General features: G+C 41.2%; 1 long non-coding RNA gene across 1 annotated transcript; it reads right to left on the bottom strand.

Annotated features, from left to right (window-relative positions):
- Nucleotides 1-11,399: 11,399 nt before the first annotated feature.
- LOC134162221 (uncharacterized) lies at nt 11,400-13,705 on the bottom strand. The gene is made up of 2 exons (XR_009964256.1): nt 13,532-13,705; nt 11,400-12,877 (listed from the first exon to the last, which is right to left on the bottom strand). It is a non-coding gene; the product is annotated as an uncharacterized LOC134162221 (long non-coding RNA).
- Between the last annotated feature and the right edge of the window lie 1,409 nt (nt 13,706-15,114).

Below are 15,114 nucleotides of genomic sequence, written 5' to 3'. Positions count from 1 at the left end.
TAAAGCTCTTCTGAAATCAAAAGATCAACGATAATTTAGATCAAGATCTTGTCAACTTCTCCTTGCCAAACTGAGCATGTGAAAAGAGTAACAAACAAGTTCCAGCATTATTCAGTGCATAGGACCCTTCCTACTCATGTAGGTATTATAGATGGCACCATTGCTTGGCAGTCTGGGTGCAAAGACAGAGCCCCCAGAAGCACGGGTGCATGATTATCATATGTTATCATGCACATGGGTTGACTTAAACAGGTGTGCTCCTCCCCAGGTGAACATGGTAAGTCTCTAATGTGCCAATAGCTTATCAGAAAGCACTGTCACAGGCTCTGAATTTGGTCCTTCCCCAGTGACAGCAGCTGTCTGAACGATGGAGGCAAGATCAGGATTTTTCACTTTTGCATTTTTAACATAGCAGAGCACTAAGTAGCTCCTGCTCTAGAATAAATTGTGCAGATCCACTGCCATGTGTTTTGCAGGCACAATAAGGAGTACTGTGAATCTACAAACATAAAAATGTTGAAGGCTTTCTGGCAGTGGTCACTGCTATCAGCTATGGCTGGTGACATTCATGCTGCAAAGTAAATGGAATAAAAACAAGCTTCCTACCTAAATTAGGAACCTAAATTAGTTGGGATGCAAAGCCCAGCTGCTATGCAGAGAAAAGAGAATGAAACAAACCATGCCCTACTTAAGCTCCCCAGCACACCATGATTTCTCTCTGAATGTTCTGCCTCCATTCTTTTGCAGAAGTCAAAGAGCAAGTAATTAAACCATAACCTGGAGGTGCTGCCCCACTCCAAACCTGATCCTGCCACTCTCGGTGCTCAGGTAGCTGTAGGACAGATGCAGACCCTCCCTATGCAGCACTGCTCTCTGCTGAGCTGTTGGTGCAAGAGGAGGCAAACCCATCTGTCTAGTCAGATGCCATGGAGGGGAGAAGGTCCTCCTTTCCCACCTGGAACAGTTCCCAGCTTCATTCATTCCTTCACAGTGCCTTCAGCTGCAGGGTTTCTCTTCAGCAGGGTTTATAATGGGAAGTGGGTGGCCAGCAGAGCAGTCTTAACTAACCAGTAAAAGGAGCTCGTACATGCTGGGAGAGTCTTGCATTTTGTGAGAAACTCTTTTTGTGCTTAAATTTAACTGAAAAATTTTAACTTAACAAATGTATCAGTTAAGGTCGTCTCAGGGTCTTCCCAATGCCCTTCTGAGAACAGGAACTTGCCATGTAGGTCTGAATTTCAGCACAGCCTGACACAGAGATGGTGTATCACCTGCAGTGTGCACATAGGGTATACGATAATCCTGGTACCACATAGCAGGTCAGTCTGATTAGGACTCTTTTGCCATACACTGTGTTTTGTCTTTTTTTCTGCAACTGATCAGGGAATCTCAGAATTAATTAAATCTCTTGATGTACTTTTAGACAGCTTGTGGAATAAGCGGTAAGATATTAGAGACACTGAACTTGTTCATTTGATTCCATCTCTGTAACCTGAGCTCCAATTTAATGTTGTATCTTCTACCCTCTTGAAGATTAATTACTGCACCAGTTAGCAAGTCATCTCACCGTCTTTCATTTGTGAAGAGTGCAAGTCAGTAGAAATGTAACTCGGGTATTACTCTGGCTTTGTACATGACCGATGAAAATTCAGTTAAAGATTTAACAGTTAAATATATTTAGCACTACAACACTCTTTTCTTAAAGCCAGCTCCAGAGCTACTTCAAGCATGGTCATGTTACAGGTGAAGGAATATGACTAACGTTTAAATTCTACTTTCAGTAGTCTTAGTGTAGACAAGAGACATCTCAGTATAGACATAGATGCCCTCAGCCCCAACTCCCAGCATCAGAGGAGTTTCCTGGATTTATGCTTCTATTCAGGAGCAGATGATAGTTCTTTAGATTTGTAATTTTTTTTAGCATATCAGGGCTCTGTAGCAATGGCAGCCTTAATGTTGGCAGGAGCATCGTAGAACTAATTTTGCAGTTCTAGCAGGGACTCCTTCCTGTCCCTGCTGGCTCTGCAGTGGTCTAAAGACACAGTGGAGGGAGCATGAGCAGCTTTGAGCTACCAGGTACCAAGGCATCCTGATCACAGATACCTCTGGTCTGAACCCTTTTTCTGTCTAAATAAGATAAGGTACACTAGGAACTCAGTGAGGTTCCATGTTCTGGTAGCTCTGCCAAGAAGAGGTTCCAGTGTTAGGTGACCAAGTGGCAGCAGGCTCACGCTTGTGCCAGAAATACAATCCTGTCAGTGAAGGAAAGCACAACAACTTGAAAACATTGTGAGACAGAGGCATAGGAAAGCAGTACAGACACACTCTCCAGCTTAAGAATGACACCTTGAGAGGCTCTAGATTGCTGGAGAGTAACTTTAAGAAGCTAGTGACCAGAAGAATATTAATTTTAATTTCTCAGACACTCAGCCAAGCCTATTTTCCTGTCAAAATGAAATTAATTCCCATCCATTTTCAGAAGCCCATAATAGGTGCAAATCTACCCTTAAACACAGCCAAAGCTTTAGATAGTCTTGGTTAACGCATTGAAGTCCAGCAAATGCAAACACTAGCCACATACAACAAGGTTCAGGAAAAATCTTGCATGCTAGCCCAGGCAAACCTAAGTCTGCATCACAGTTTCCCCAGTTATCCTTTCCTTACTCCCAAGAGTAAGGAAATGGCAGGCATTTGTTTTGCCAATGAAACACCCATCCCTGCAATCACTGTAGTTCTTAGCATTACTGTTAATATTTTCATTGCTGCTTGCAGTGTCTGCCTACATTGTTCTGCTTACATCAACATTCCTGTCCTCAATATCCTAAAATAGGTATTTACATAATCTCTTCACAACAGAGACACCAGTGATTCTTCCCTAGAAGCCCTGGTCCCAGGAAGGCCAAGGGTAGTTTCTTGATTTATGCCCTTAGGGTTAATAGATGTTTTTCAATAGATTTTTCTCCCCAGGATCCAATCTCTGCATAGTTTCTTCATACAGCTCCTAAAGGACTGCTCACAGCACCATCAAGAGCGCATAGCAGTTCCCTTCAGGAATACTCTGAAGACTAGTATTTGTTTTCTTAAGTTTTTCAGGTTTCTTCAGATATACACTCTAGAAATGTATCCAGGAGCAAGCATCCCTGCCTGCTTTAGCAGGACACCACGTTGCCTGTTACAGACAACATGCAACAAGTCTTGCATTAATTCAGACGTCCATCCCTTATCTTGACATCTGAAAATGGCACCTTCTGGCAGCTTCCCCTTTGGTATTGTCTTGCTTTTAAGGATGATGTATAGTAGCAATTTTGCTCTATCTGCTAAGACCACCAGCAAAGTGGCAATCCTGTTTTTTCATTGGCAGTATTTTTGATAAGTGATTTGGGCTTTCTTATTACACGGTAATATGATGTCTGAAAAACCCAATGCATGTCTAAAGGAAAAAAGGGATGTTTCAATTGTGTTGCCTGTGTGCATTAATAAACATCTCTGGATTTTATATATTGCTGCATAGTGTTGAAAATCTACTATTTTTTCATATAGTTAAAACAGACTTTATCCCAGTGTTGTTTTACATCTAGCATCTCGAGCCTGAGTATTACATCATCTATACATGCCAAAAAATGCTAGATTTGACTTTCAGTTCTGCAAGATCTGTGGCTGTGAAGAAATTTCTAATTGTGATGGGAACCCTGCAAGGAGACTGTTCGAAAACTAACAGGAAATTTCTGTTAGAAATTTCTGTTAGAAATTTCCTAATCTGAATAACCCATTCTGAGTTTTACTATTAATAGAACCATATTTTTCTTCTTTCTATAAAACCCATAGAAAGACACAGTCATCAATCTACTGAGAGGTTTTCATATTTCTCATACCATGATGCATAAGGTTTCCATAGCATCTTCAAAAGGCAGGAATCTACTTCTTAAAGTATTCAGTAGCAATGACAATCAAGATGTTTTATAGACTAGGGAGGAAATGACATGTATATTATATAATGCAAACTATATTATATATAAGCTAGTAGTAAGAAAGCAGTAGAAAGAGTTCATTCTGTCCTCAGCTTTGAAGGAGCCAGTGGCTCAGAGCAGCTGCTTTAGCTGCTTTTGTTTGTCATATTGAAGAGGAGGAGCACAAGAACAGCAGCTCTCAGAGCTTCCCCTCCCTGGAGTAAGTGGTGAAGGCTAATTAGGCAGCATCGCTACTGAATGGCTATACTGAAGTAGCTAAGGAAGATGCCTGTCATTACTTACCATCTTAATAATGCATCTTCTTATTTAATCTCTTCTAACATCTGCCCGTTACTCTAAATCTATGCTTTCAAATGAGAAAGAAATCCTGTAACACAATATCTCATTTAATGATAAAACTGATAAAGCATTTGATTTCCCCTGTGCTGACCTTCTTAAAACTGGGGTTCAAGACTTCTCCCTCAGTATCCTGGTGTATTCCTTCACAATGTTAGGAGATAAGGTAACTAGTAGGTCTTTTCCCCTGAATAATACATCCCAGTTTAGGAGCTGAAAACATGGGAATCTGTGTGGAAAACCTGTTTTCTGGTGTCCAAGATAGCTCATGAGCGCTTTCTGGTGTGAACAAATCAGTGGGAAAAGGTGTGTGTGGGGACACTACAGCTTGTTAGAGTTACAGGAGTTTATGGGTCTTAATGTTGCACCATGTAAGGGTCATTCAGCTGCCTTGCTTTCCAGAGCCACCTATTTCGTGCTATTACACAAGAGTGACACTAAACACATGCAGTACAAGAGCAGGGTTGTACTGTGCTCTCCAAGGCTGTGCAGGCACACCAATCCTTCCCACAATAAACAGCTTTGCTTGGCATGCCTGAAGTGTGTTATGAGTCCAGGGTGCATAGCAATAGTCAGATTAATTAAATATGTCAGTCTCTATGTGTGCCTGTGGGTTTCCTGGGATGTGTGCCTGGTAACACAAGGTGGGAGAGATGTTGCTGTGATCTGTGGCACAAGGACACTGGTGATCTGGAGCAGATCCATAGTTCTGCCCTTGCAGTGCTAAAGCACTTCCTGGCTGCCTTGGGATCTGCAGTGGGACACCCCAGGGTTTCACTGGCGAAAACCCACTGCACCCTCATTTCTTCCACCCTCTTCATTGTACTCTTCCCCTGTTGTAAATGCAAGGTAGCTCCAGGTGCCTCACCTGTTAGGTGAAGACAGTGAGCAAACTACCTTCTTTAATGGAATAGTGCCAACAAAACTACAAGTAGCTGACAGCCTTGGCCCTTGTCTCTTTTTAGTCTAACTTGCTGCTGATGAAAACAAAGCAAAAAAAAAAGCAGTTTTAACACTTTGATGATGCTGAAAAAGTCACTACAAAAGTGTTACAAAAAGGTTTTTCCTTGTCAGTCATCAGAGAGCACCTTCGGATTTTAAATCCCTAAAGGATAGGAAATTATCTGTCTGAATTTATGTATAATGGTAAATACTGATATTCAGACACTGGTAACTTAAGCTTTTGATAAAAGAATCTTTTATCTCACATCATCACATGTTGTTATGCCACAAGATCTTCCTCTGGTCTGCAATGTCCCTCGAGCTGAGGCAGAGAAGGTGATTTTAATTCTTCGTGTTTAGTCATCATATTAAGTTGTCCATATCTCTGTCAATAGCTTTGTCCTTCAGGCCTATTACTTTCCAGGGATTTGCAGAGCTTACCTCTCTGAAATTGCTCTACCAGTCTTAGAGTCTTTCACTTGAGTTTGTGCTCCAAAAGACACTATTTACAGTCTTATTTTTTTCAGATCAGTAGGAGTGGCTCTGCCAGAAAAATAATCTTGATAATTTTGTTTTATCTTCCTGAGTTTTTGTTCCAGTAAAGAATTGGAAAAAATAGCTGAATTTTCCACAAAATGAAAATTCTGGCTTCCCATGAACACTCTAAACGAGCATTGAGACCCACCTTCCGATCAGCAAAATGGCCTCTGGTTTTTCTGTTTAAATGCGCCGTTTTGTGTCACTTATAAGCAGATAATAATCACAAGGTATCTGCATTAGACATGACATTAGACACCTGCCTTTTTAGAAAGTGTGCATTTTGATATGGATCCAAACTTTGCACCTGAGGCCCAGGGCTAGTGAATGTGAGCAAGTTTTGGGAAAGAAAGCTATGCCATGATGATGAACATCCAATAGGTTACCCTGAAATTGTAGCAGCAATGACTTCAGCTTGCTTAAAGACACGAGCCTCTCAGGTACAGACAAAAGCCAATACTAGAGGAAGTCATCCAGCCCTAACAGAGCAAAGGGCAGGGTGCTTGCTGGGGTCCCAAACCCAGAGGTGAGGTCATGGGGAAAACCAATCTTACTGATGATGTTACACCACACCCCTGCCAGCCTGCATGCTTGACATAGAGGTGAGGTGGTAACCGAACTGTTATAGTAAAAGCAGAGGCTAGCAGAGAGATGCAGAGGGGATGCTGCAAAAGCTGTGAATAGTGGATGATGTGAGCTGGGTGGGAGCCCTGTCCCACCCCAGCAGACCCCGGGAGGCACCACCCTGAAAAGCTGGAACCATGTTACAGGATACACACTGCAAATGGCTGATCCACCCAGTCCTTCAGGCAATAAGCCCATTTCCCCACGTGTTTCAGGCTCAAACTCATCCATATGTGGAAAAAAGATCTCACCATTTACAGTGACGGTTTTGCCACCAGCTTTGCCATAACGCTTGCACAGGAGTACTGGGCTGGTATGAGGGAAGAGCTCCAGGACTCCACTTTACAGGGGCAAGAATGCGTGTAGGCGATGAATCTTTAGGTGATGATGGCTGAGAACCATTTGTATTTTAAAAAGGGAACATCTACACAAGTTGGCACAATGGGAGTTTTACCTGAAGTCAGAGCAACTGAAGGTCCTTGGAGCATATGATGTGCTTTGCCCCACTGCCAAAGCTCAGGGGAATTAAACCCCTCAGAACAGTTAACAGGTACAGTTGTGAAGGCTCTCAGGCGCCTTCTTTCCTGCAAACAAATATGCCCCCCACCCTCCTTCCTTCCACTTAGGCAATGCAGCGCATGGTTGTTTTTATTATGGTTCTGTCACTTCGCACAGTACAGTTTTATTTCAATAATAAAAATATAGAAATATAATTAGCATCTTTGTTTTAAGGCACTGAGTTTTTAAATTACCATGTGTGACAACTGTTATGGCACTGAAATCGTTAAAATCATGTAAATGCTTAAACCATGTAGGCCTGGGAGATTATAGTTTCATTAGAGAAAAGGCTATAAAGTTAGACCTAGGTAATTACCTTTCCCATTAATGCTCGAAAATTCTTTGCTCCACTGAGAAGTGATTGTGGTGCATCATGCCTTCTGTGCTTTTACATTCAAACGGCAGGAGCTTTTATTTCATCAGCACAAACTGCAAGGAAACAGCGGCAGCCTTCCAGGTGTACTTTGCAAATTGGGGTTTAAATGTGGAACACATCAAATTAAAATTCAATATTAATTATTTTGTCTTGCTAGGAGCCTGAGTAGTTTAAAGCAGCAAGGGTAATTGTCTAACTCATTGTATGTGTCTACAGCGAACTTAATCATTATGTCAGCTTCCTAATAAAAGGTTATTATAGAAACAAAGATCCCAATTTTACATATGGTAGGCAAGGGAGAATTCGAAGAGCTAGTCTCCAAGGTAGACTTGAGGTTCTTGACAAATGATGCCCATGCTGTGATCAGATACTTAACAAGAAATCTCGTTATTAACTAGGCCTGTACAGATAATTAGCACTTGAGCTTCAAATTTTAAATCTGGCTTGAGATGTATAATTTATCAAAAGCCCTAGCTCGCTGTCAAAGTCCTATAATAAGGCAGTGTTATTGATGAATTGAGATTAAGAGCAGATTGAAGAGAAAATTAGGCCACTGGTTAGTCTGAAAGGTCTGATTTCAATATTTGCAGTACTAATTTGGTATTATTTTGGTAAATGGATGTGGTCCCCAAGTGCTGCATAGTATAAAAGAATAAACTGGATGTCATTATTCCAACAAAAAAAGTATTGTTTACTGTATGCTGAATTTTGCAACACTAGCAGTCTGGTTAATAAGCTGCTTTACAGGATAAGTGTACCTGTTTTTATTGCATTAATTTATTACAACACATACAGAACGCCATGCTTTTCTTCAAGGTTAGAAAATGTACCTTCTTTACATTAAAAATTATATTGCATTAGACTAACAATGATTGAGTATGCCAATCCCTAATTTAGCTGTTTCATTTTTATCTTTGAATTGTCATTCAAGCATTCTTTACCCTGGAATGCAGATAAGTACCATTTTGTATATTCAAGCTACATAAAAAGAGCAATCTTTTTTTAATGATTGCTGGTAGCAATTCATTGCAAGTGGTTCCAAGAAAAAAAAAAATAAATGAAAGAGTGACTGTATGCAGTCTATCTACAGTAAACTGCAGCTGCAAAGGTGTTAGATACACATTCATGACCCTTAGTATGCTAAATCTTTTTGATACACATAATAAAATGACATTTGGGGCAATACCTGATTTCCAGAATTACGTTAGGTAAAACGTAAGTTTGGGACAAATCCTGTTTGTGTTTTCAGGGTTTAATCGTTAGCCCAAGAACACAGAATGTATCAAAAAGGCTCTATAATTTTTACCTTATATCCTGTCAAATATATGTCAAATGCAAGCATGTATCATGTATATATATCTCTTGTATATCACATCAATATCCTCCAGCAAAATAATAATGTCAGTGGCTGCCTGTTTCCAGGAAACTTTGCACTGACAATCCCTTGTAACCCGTTACTGGCAGCAGCTCCTTTCCTCTCAGTTTCCAGCTGTCCGGCAGGGTATGCCAAGTCACAGCAGGACCTGAGGAGTGTTTGTATTCAACTGTGGCACCGAGCTTTATGGAGATTTGCCTTGTATATTGTGCACTTGCAGACAAGCGGGATTTCCAGGGCCCAGCGGGGGCTCCCCGGTGTTTATGCTGAGGTGGTTAGCTAGTTGGCAAATTGCTTTGGGCCAGAAATGTGTGACAGAGGAAAATGTATTGCATTAGCTCTTCTATCAATAACATCTTAACGCTGACTTATAACACAGTTGCTTTCATGCCGATCCAGCCTCCTAATTTTAATTTTAGGATTGATTAAATTTTGCAATCCGGCTTCTTTGGTGATACTGGAAAGAAAAGGTTTTTCTTCCTTACTTAGAAATAATATGCTGTTAAAAATATAAGCAACAAAATATAAACAACTTCACTCTACTAAGCCATTAACTAATACATATTTACACTGATTCGGAAAACATCTAATCTTTTTGGGGTATACATTCTGATAATTTTAAGAAGATTTACAATAATTTATTATTTTAGCTGTTACTCTGCTGTACATACTAGAAGTAGCATTGTGCAGGACCACTTGAGTCCTGAGGGATTTTTAGTAGATTTGTAAGAGATCCAAAAAAGGAGGAGTACTGCAATTCCTAGCAGACAGAAATGCTAATTTATACTTTTGTGAGCGTTTTCATTCAGTCCCTTCCAAGTTTTACTCTCATATTTTGGACTGATTCTGATCTTGTTCACACTGAACACTTCTGCTCTGCAGTGATGCAACTAGAGACCAGGAGACCCTCCTGGTTGAATACATCAGTGTAAGAAGTAAATTTGAGGAGCTTTAGGGGTCATTTTAGATACAAGTAACCAATAAGCCACAGTTTAACTTTACTTAGAAAAGCAATTTAGGGAGTATTTTATATCTTTAAATGACATTTTCAAGTGTACACAAAGCTAAAAAATATTCAGATATTTCAGAATTGGGAAGGAAAAAAAAAAAAATCTGTGCCAAACAGAAACATGGGGCACATCACAAGGCTTTGCCAATTTAGGCCACTTTGTAACTCCTCAAGGTAAGGCTGCTTTCTAATAAGCTTAGCTACCCAATCGCCTGACTTTGAAGTCCTTTCACATGAAACATTCCCACAGCTTGTAAGGGGAGCTGCGCACACAAAAGATCAGCAGCAGAACGCGTGTTTCTATATTTGCTTATATCCATAGAGCAAATGTAATGACGATACAACACTTTTCATGAATTATAGTAGGAAATAACAGCTACCTGAGATCACCATGCAAAAGAATGGAAATGTTTATTGTAGAATACCTGGTATCTTATGCTGCCTTATTAAAAAAAAAGGGGTTTGGTACTCAGGTGGTTTGTGTAGTCGTTTCTACATTCCTTCTTTTAGTGATTTGGTAGTGCTGGTGCAGACGACCACATGTGGGCCGTATGAAAAGTAATTCAGAAGAGAACCAGGCTTGAAGATTCCCATTGATATAATTACAAATAGTGACTACTTAGTGCAGTGCAGGGTAATAAAAGAGGATTCAGCCAAGTTAAATTCCTTCAGCTAGTCCAGGCCATTCCATTGCTGCAGATACCGTTGTTATCTGCATGCTTCCAACGGGCTGAGCTCCAAAATTCCAGGAGAAGGATTTAGATATTGCTAGGAGAAAGGTGAAGTTGTGCCTCTACTCAGTGCATTCCCCACTGGCTATAAACAGACTAACTTGGCATTACCAGCTCAGAACCGGGGTGTAATGAGCAGAGGCTCTACTGCTGCACCGAGGGGATGGCAGACATACACTGAAAAGAAAACACACATTAAGTTACGAGGGCCCAGCGTGCTCTCGCTAATTGGGATGCTCACGTTCGGGATGCTCTCCCCGCCGCTCCCAGCAGCCCGGCTCCTGCCCGCGGCGGGCGGAGCGGCCCCGGAGCCCGCGGCCCAGGCTCCAGCTCACGGTCCGGCCTTGCTACCGGCCGCCGACAGGGGTCTCCAGCGCACCGCGGAACGGCCCGGGCGGCGCGGGGCCGGGGCCGGGCAGTAGCCGGTAGCAGCGGGGCCGGTAGCGGCGGGGCCGGGAGCAGCTGCCGCCGTAGCGGCCTGTGGCTGCTGTGCGGGTCTCCGCGGCGGAGATGTGTTTTGTTTACCTGAGGGGCAGCTTTCCCCGCTCTTAAGGGGAGCGCGGAGCCGGGGCTTGTCTTTCTGTGGGGAAAGAGCGAGAACGGACGCTTCTGGGAGGGAGGGCGGGAAGGAGGGGTGGGTGGCTTTGGTGTGAGGCAGGGTGGGGACCCAAACTTCGATAAAATGCAGCATTCCGAATACAGAACGAGGTAAAATAGCGCAAAGCTGTCACTTGGCGCGTCAAAGCCTTCCCCTTCCAGTTTCCACTAACCAGCTATTGCCAATAACCCTTATACTCACCAGTGCCTCAGTATTTGGGCAACTGAAGGCAGAAAAACTAATTTTGCTATAGGTGATGGTAAATACTGTCATTCTATTACATGAACATTTGTGATCAGTTAATTTTTAAAACACACACACAGAGTTTGAGTTACCTTTTATAACTTCTTTTTTTTCTTTTTTTTTCTTTTCTTTTTTTTTTTTTTTTTTAATTCAACGATTCAGGAAGACAACTGTCCAGAAGGCAAAGGACATTTTCCAACTGGAATACAGCTCTATAGTCTGTGACAATGTACAGTGGTTGATGAGTTAGTTCTGGAGGCTTCTGAATTTTAATGATGTTGGAGATGATATTGTGTGTCCTTCAGCTTGTTAGAGTGACACTAGCACTCCATAAATCATAATACCTGTGTATTGTAAAATCAATACAAAAGTGCTATCTCAGCGCTAAACCTTAATAAGTTTTCCAGTGCTCTAACAGCTTAAACTTTGTTGTAATGCCATTGGACCTGTAGGTTAGGATCAGAGCATGCTTAATTTGTTTTGTAATAGAGACTTTTCTTTAATGAAGGACCGATTAGTAAAGCTTTGGTTGCCACTCTGGTGATCAGTTAGCAGAACAGCCTCTGCAATTAAACTTGTGTATCTCTGTCCTGAAGCAAAAAAGCAGGCTTAAACAGTCAATAAATGTTAATCCAGTCAGAGCCCGTCTGTGCCTTTGAAGGCTGCCCATGAGGGGTTTTTCAAATCACATTTTTTTCTTCTTGTTTTAAATATGGAGGTCCCCATAGAGCTGGTACGTAGTGTACAAGGCCTCCCACTGCTCTGTAATAAGATCTGGCATACTAACAAACAGCATTCTGTACAGATCTGTCATCTTTAGGTTTGTTTGTCCCTCCCTGTCCCAGCATACCTAGCTATGTAGTTACTGGTTATGAAAAAAAGCAATTGCTGTGTTTTACTTTTCCAACATATGAAAGTAAAAAGGCTGCCTTAAAAATCTTTATCCAAAAGATGTTACTATGGATGTACACAATTTTTATCATTTACAAATACATCCCCCAAACCTTTTTTCATCACTATTTGTTTCTTTGTGGGGTGATTCTCAGGGGAGGAAGTTTACATTTATACATAAACAGCGAAGCATACACTGGAAGCATTCATCTCACAACTGTCCTTAAAGCAAGCAAAAGGAAAAGTTAAAGCTTATCTAGACTGTTGTTGCTCTCTAGGAAAGGCTTCTCAGGAAAGACTGCGAGATATTTATCTAATTCTGTTTTCCACTATTGTCTACTTACTGTCTTTTCCCACGAATAGAATTTAAAAAGAAACAAGTTGATAACTAAAAGCAGAGCAAGACTTAGTGGAAAGTTGGCTGATAGAGTTGGGAGGGAAACATGGGTAAAAGAAAGAAGCAATTCCCAATCTTTAAATACTTTCCTTTTGGGGACACACAGCCTTTGCTATGAACTTAATCTCTTTCTATTTGCCAGCCTGTTTTCTACCTTTAGCTGCATGCATAGCTGTACATAAAGCATTAACATACATGGAAGAGTGCTTTAAATTTACCTTAATTATAACTGGCATCCCCTTTATGTTGCTGTGTAGCATTCAGCTTTTGCTCTTCATCAGGAGAGTCAGAGCTTCAGACAAAAAAGATTAAGAGACTTCTATGAGTCATTGCATTGGAAATGAATGTTTCCTGCTGGAGAGAGTAACAGCGGGAAAAGAGGGATATCAGCCCCTTTTTACAAAGAGCCAAATTCATTACTAGCACAACACTCTGACTTCCCCAGAGCCACCCCATTCCCTACCAGCATGACCTGGAAGGATTTGAAGTACACAAACTGACAAGGGAAACTTGTAACAGCCCCCTGGACAATGCAATTGATACAGTGCAGTCATGCAAGGTTTCAGCAAAGTCAGGCAAGAATGCCAATAGTGGTTTGAAATTATTAGATTCTGATGAATAATATTATGAGATTTTTTGTTTGTTTGTTTTTAAATACAAATACAGACATTTTAAAAACCACCCCTCTCCCTTCCATTTTTTTTCAAGCCCTTCCCTATTGCAAGACCAGTCACAGGCAGAAGTCTATCCAGTAACTATCCAGTGCATGTAAGGCTGGGTCAGCCTGAGGTACATATTTAATGATAATTGGAAGCTGAGATGCAAAAAGGAAAATACTTTGCCCTATCATTTTCTGTGTTTCCGTTTTCATTATACCAGATTCTATCTTTAGTTTTAATTATTTAATTCAGACTAGTTTATGATAGAAGTACTTGCCCTGCCTTACCTCTTATCACTTCTGATTTCAGCTCTCTGTATTTATTTCCTTTGGTAGCCAGCATTATGTAGCCAAGATCTATTTTGATATTTTACTTCCTTCATTCTCCTGTGATCTCAACAAAGTCCCAGGCAGCAGACTTTGGGTTCCCATTCAGTCAGGTTGTGTACAACCTTGCAGAAATCATAGAGGAGATTCTTGTAGAAATACAGAAATCAAAATTGCAGTCTGCAGGTTTGGATTCCTTGAAAACATGAGCAGGGACTGGTAAAGGAAAAAAGGAGTCCGACAGTATCTTTCAGGTAAAACAGACAAACAAAGGGATTCCAAATAGGCAAAGGATATCTTTAAATATTACGAAGTGCTTATTTAGTTGGTGAAGCTGTAGAGGCCACACAGTCCTAGGCAATGTCAGCACAATAGCATGGATATTGATGGCTTAAAAGTCCTACTAATCCACCAATGATATTGGTAAATTATGTTCCTCTATTATAGTACATTGTTGCATTTAAAAATCTTTGTTCAAGTGGAATGTGCTGATAAACTTTTTACATTCTTTTCATGTAAGTTTCCAGCATTTTCCCACAAGGAGTAAGGGCATTCCTGACTGCATTTGGTTAGTCATGTAGTTTAGTCAGCACATCCCCAAATTTAAGAAAAGAGGACTTGAGCCTGCAGGCTTTTGAGTAGTGCCAAAGGGGATCAAAGAGAGCAAACACCTCTTCAAGCAAAACTGTACATGAGATATTTACTAACACAGAAGACCTGCTAAAGCATGTTGAAATGCATACAGCATTTAAAGAAGGAGAATGTCTTCATGTTCATGAGGTCTCTAACCAGACAGGCAAAAGTGAGCATGAGGATTAATAAAGACTAGCTATGGCTGGGGGTATTGACCTATAAAATCCCCTTAGGTGTTCTCTGATGTATCTGCTCACCTAGTCCTGCATCATATTTAAGTATGAACTAAGCTTGTGAGAAAACAAAGCTTGGATGAGCAGAACCGATGCTGGTTTCTTAGCTAGGGCAAGTGAAACTGGCTTCTGACCACACAGTCACAAGTCACGCTTGTGTCACATCACAGAAAAGCATCAAGATTAGGGAGCAATGCATCCCCTCTCAGTTCAGCAGATTTGGGTTATTTAGTTTTACAATGTGTCTAGCTACTGTGCCAGTATTCCATGCTGGAGAGCTAGATCTGTTTGTGTAAAGGCAAGCTATTTACATAAGCTGGGACTGGAGTGGGAAGGTGGGTTCGGAAGAAGAAGTGAGATGCTAAGCACTACGTTTTGTTTGCTTTCCACTAGGTGCTCGCAATTGCTAAACAGCTGCATGATCGCAGCCAGCGCATGACAGGCTTTGAAAACAGAGACAAACCAGTAAATTTAAACAGGTCTTTAAGGTGACAAATGGAATGCAGGTTGTGCCTGAAGAAGCATCTGCGTGTCTCCTATGCCCCTTCAAACGTTTTTCCATTTGCATACTCTTAGGTTGCCCACAGCTGTAGGTCAAAGTCACAGCAGCTATTCAGAGTGGGTGCTACCTCAGCAGCAGGAAGGGGTACAAAGAAATTTGGGGTAATTATCCTGTGA

The sequence above is a fragment of the Pezoporus occidentalis genome, unplaced genomic scaffold, assembly GCF_034315485.1.
Source record: "Pezoporus occidentalis ecotype Australia unplaced genomic scaffold, CSIRO_AGI_Poc_V1 ctg184, whole genome shotgun sequence".
Classification (NCBI taxonomy): domain Eukaryota; kingdom Metazoa; phylum Chordata; class Aves; order Psittaciformes; family Psittacidae; genus Pezoporus; species Pezoporus occidentalis.
Note: the sequence above shows the minus strand (reverse complement) of the source record. Positions and strands in the feature narration are given on the sequence as shown.